The following is a 5069-nucleotide window of genomic DNA, read 5'->3' as shown; positions in this document are numbered from 1 at the left end:
GGGACCCTTCTTTAAAAAAAAAAAAAAAAAAAAAAGGATGGGCTAAAGATCTAAACAGAGAGTTCTCAAAGGAAGATATAAAGATGGCTAAAAAACATCTCAAAAAGTGTTCAACAGCAGTAGTAATTAGGGAAAAGCAGATTAAAACCTTACCTCAACCAGACTGGCTAGGATTAAGAGAACAAATATCAAATGCTGTAGAGGATATGGAGAAAGGGGAATGCTCATTCACTGCTGGTGGGATTGGAAACTCGTGCAACCTCTATGGAAAACAGTGTGGAGAACTCTTAAAAAACTAAATATGAACCTACCATATGACCTGGTTATACCACTCCTTAGCATATACCCAAAGACTCATCCTATTGTAGAGACACTTGTAGAACTGTTTGTTGACACTCTTTTCACAATAACTAAGAGATGGAAGCAACCTAAGTGTCCCTCAACTGACAAGTGGTTAACAACAATGTGGTATATTTACACAACGGAATTGTATTCAGCAGCAAAGGAAGATGGAATGATGAAATTTGCAGGTAAGTGATGGATCTAGAAACAAATGATGTATGTTCTCCCTCATATGTAGCTCCTAGCACCAAATCCTTTTAAATTCCAGGTCCTTTTAATAAGATGATGCTATACAGCAGCCCCTTCTGCATGAAATAACTACCATCGTCACGACTTCAGGGGCCAAGAACATTCACTGGAGGAAAGACAGCATGTTCAGCAAATGGTGCTGGCAAAACTGGATCTCCACCTGTAGAAGAATGAAACTAAACCCCTATCTTTCACCTTGCACAAAAGTCAACTCCAAATTGATCAAAGACCTCAATGTGAAGCCTGAAATTCTGAAACTGTTAGAAGAAAACATTGGCAATAACCTACAAGATATATTTGTAGGAAAGGATTTTCTAAACCGGACTTCAGTTGCTCAGGAAACAAGGTCAAGAATCAACAAATGGGACCTCATTAAACTGTAAAGCTTCTGTACATCAAAAGAAGCAGCCAAGGAAGTGAAGAGTCTCATTCTTAAAGAAAACTGAAACTGACTCTTCTCCTTCCAGCAGCCATTGGTTGAAATAGTTCCTCACATAGGGTTGAGGTTTCTTACCCACTTCTCCATGTCAATGCTGAGATTTTATTTAGGCTTTTTTTTTTTTGTCTTTTTTAGACGGTCTACCTGTAGCTCCAGCTGTCGTCAACTCCAAATTGATCAAAGACCTCAATGTGAAGCCTCATCGATCCGCTTGCCTCTGCCTCCCAAGTGCTGGGATTAAAGGTGTGTGCCACCACACCTGGCTAGCCTTGTTTTTTGAGACAGGGTCTTTCACTGGCCTTGGGCTCCCCAGTGTGGCTAGGCTGGCTGGTCAACAAGCCTGGGGGATCCATTTGCCTTCCCATTGCCAGGATTATATGTGTGTATCACCACATCTGACTTTTATGTGGGTTCTGGGGACTGAACTCAAGTCCTCATGCTTGCATAGGAAGGATTTTGCTAACTGAGCCATCTTCCTACTTTCATAGCTTTTGTGCAATAATAGTAAACGATAATAATAATGAGGCTTATATGATTTACTCTGTTGCATACTACGTTAACACTGACGATACTGTGAATCTTGAAGGAACAATGTGTTTCTAAAACAAAGACTTATATGAAGCAGTGTAATTGTATAATACCATTCCCTACTTACAGCAAGACTCTATTTGCTACCAACTACACAGCATAGTTGGAGCTTGTAGCCACCTAAAGGCTATGTAGAAAGTGATATAGGCCTAAAACTAATTCATTAAAAATTTTCATTCACCTCATTTATACTTTATTCTGCCTACTAAATATTAGAATCACCTGTGAATTCATCTATGGCTAGTTGGCAGTAAGGTCCTGCATTTGCTATTAACTCTTCTTATTCATCTTAGTAGGTGTATTGGTGATGGGTCTGGGAGAGGAGTTTGAGACAGTCTTGCTGTTGTAGCCCAGGTTGACTTTAAACTGGTGATCCTCCTGCCTCAGCATCCCAGGCCCAGGTGCTGGAATTGAAGTTGCCCAGCATAGTAAGTGGGGTTTTTGATTCAACTCTTTCAAAACTTATTAACCAATTTCTTTCTATGAAACTCTCCTATGTTCTTGATTTTCACATCAAGCTCACAAAGTAGCATTTATAACTCCATCTTACAGTTAAGAAATTCTTTGGGGGCTGGAGAGATGACTCAGTGGTTATGAGTGCTTGCTGCTCTTGCAGAGGACCTGAGTTTGGCTCCCAGCATCCACATCAGGTGGCTCACAATTGCCTGTAACTCTAGCCCCAGGGTATCTAATGCCTCTAGCTATCCTCAGACACCTGTACTCACACACACATACCCACACATACATATAATTAAAAATAAATAAATCTTTTTTGTTGTTGTTTTTTTGAGACAGGGTCTCCCTGTAGCCCCAGCTGTCCTGGAACTCACTATATGGACCAGGCTGGCCTTGAACTCACAGAGATCATCAGCCTGCCTCTGCTTCCCGAGTGCTGGGATTAAAGGCGTGTGCTACCACGCCTGGCTAAATAAATCTTTTTTAAAAAAATCTGCAATTTGTATCATGGAATGATTTACACCCCCACTTCAGCATCCTGCAGCGCTTTTTAAAAAATTATTTTTATTTACTTGTTTGGGGGCGGGGGGCAAAGAGCAACTTATAGGAGTTGGTTTTGTCCTTCCAACATGGATGGGTTCCCAGGAATCAAATTCAGGTCCCCAGACTTGGTGGCTGGTGCCTAACTTGCTCCTCCCTCTTCTGCATTTCTTGTAAACTGATGGTTAGATTAGATTCACATCCAAGTTTTATAGGTAAAATTTTGTAAGGGTGATAGGATTATAATCTTCTGAGTATACTTTAGTATGTTCTTTTTCTTTTTTTTATTTCTTTTGGTCTTTTGAGTCAGGGTCTCCCTGTAGCCCCAGCTGTCCTGGAACTCACTATGTAGACCAGGCTGGTCTTGAACTCACAGAGATCTGCCTGCCTCTGCCTCCGGAGTGCTGGGATTAAAGGCCTGTGCCACCATGCCTGGCACTTTAAGTATTTTTATTTTGGTCTTAGCAATCTTCCCCTACCCTAAACCCAGGCATATCGTGACTTTGGATATAGAGTCATGTGACTATGAAGCTCCTTTAGTGTTTGTTCTTTTTAAAAGTTACATTTTATTGAATATTTATTTTACACATGTGTCTATGTGTGTGGGCATGTGCATTCCGTTGTATGTACAGAGGCAAGAAGACAATCTGTGAGGGTCAATTCTTCTACCTTGTGCGTCCTGGGGATCAAAGTTGGGTCCTAGGCATGGTGACAAATGCCTTTACCCACTGAGCCATCTTGCGAGCCCTCCTTTAACTTCCCTTGCCCATTGCATGTGACTGTATGAGTTCTCAGTGCTTTGTACTATTTTGGAAACTGATGCCCCTAAGTTGAGTGAATAAACCATTGCTTTAAGCACTCATCATTTGTTTCCTACACACATATATTGGCTTAGAACTAGTGTTGAGTCACAGTATGTATAAAACCCCACATGGAGCATAACAGGAATTACTCAGAACAATGATCAACTCCTTTCCTCCCTTCCTTCCCCCCCTCCACTTCTTTTCTCTCACAATGTAATTATGTTATTGTTACAGTAAGATGACACACAGTGTTGTTAAAACAAAAAGAAGAAAAGGGGCTGGGGAGTTGGCTCAGCGGTTAAGAGCACTATTTGATTCCCAGTACCTACATGGCAGCTAGCAACCGTCCATAACTCCAGTTCCAGAACTCTAGTTCCAGGAAATCTAAAGCCCTTGTCTGGCCTTAATGGCTGCACTTAAATACACACAGACAGTACACTCATACACATAAAATTTTTAAAAATATTTAAAAAAGAAGAAAAATGTTTAAGATGAAGGGAAGCAACATGATTCATAACAGCCAAAAGGCAAAAATCACTCAAATGACCAATGAGTGATGAGTGAATACACAAATGTGGTATTCCACACTAACTTAGGAACATTATTCAGCGTCTAAATTAGACAAATCCACAAAGACAGAGAAGAGATGAATGCTTGACTAGAGCTAAAGGGGGACCATGAGTGACAGCTAAGGAAAACATGCTTTATTCAGGAGCTAATGATACATCTTAAAGCAGACTAAGGTGATAGACACAGAACCGCCAACACACTGAAAGGCACTGGACTGTGCGCTCCACCTGGGTGAATTGTATGAAATGTGATTTGAACTCAAATAGACATCTATAAAAATATGATGCATCTACAGCAGGAAGATGGAGGGGAATGAATACCAGGAACAGCCATGGGATTTGATGATTAAAAGGTTGCTGGTAACCTTTAAAGTGGAACTTTCTTCTCTAATGTGGTGGGAGCTGGTGGGTGGGTGAGGAGGAAGTGGATGCAGTTGTCTCCAAAAAAGTTAGCTATGAAGAGGTCAAGGGAGACACAAGCTCACCAACTTCCCCATACTCAACCTCAATCTCTATTTCTCTAGTCCTCTCATTTCTGGGTCTTATTTCTGAAAGTAGAGAACACAGTCCTCTCAACCTGAGGTTTTGAACACACCTTCCATCCTCAGTCATAGATTCTTACAACACTTGTTGCGTGCCCTCTGAATTACAGCATGAGGAAGCATTAGACACATAAACTGGGGATATTAGAGAGAATAACTGGCTTCATTTTTAAGTGTGACAATCTTGGGGCTGGAGAGATGGCTCAGTGGTTAGGAGCACTGGCTGCTCTTGCAGAGAACCCAGGTTTGGTTCCCAGCACCCACATAGCCACTAACAACCATCTCTAACTCCAGTTCTAGGGGATTCAATGTCCTTTCTGGCTTCTGCAGGCACTGTATGCATATGGTATACTTACATATATGCAGGCAAAACACTCATACACATAAAGTAGAAATAAAATATTTTTTAAATCTTAGCAGTACAGAAGTCCAAGGAACTGTTCCTGTTTAAAGAAAATTAAAGAAACAGAAAAATTAAACATAGCCTTGTGATTCACAAGTGATATCATTGAGACAATGAGTAAAATACAAACGGAAGCTG

General features: G+C 40.9%; 1 pseudogene; it reads left to right on the top strand.

Annotated features, from left to right (window-relative positions):
• The first annotated feature begins 463 nt into the window (after positions 1–463).
• Positions 464–5069, top strand: part of LOC103745823 — a 21310-nt pseudogene continuing 16704 nt past the window's right edge.

The sequence above is a fragment of the Nannospalax galili genome, unplaced genomic scaffold (genome assembly GCF_000622305.1).
Source record: "Nannospalax galili isolate Female #2095 unplaced genomic scaffold, S.galili_v1.0 scaffold611, whole genome shotgun sequence".
Taxonomy (NCBI): Eukaryota; Metazoa; Chordata; class Mammalia; order Rodentia; family Spalacidae; genus Nannospalax; species Nannospalax galili.
The sequence above is the reverse complement of the archived record's forward strand: the minus strand, read 5'-3'. Positions and strand labels throughout refer to the sequence as shown.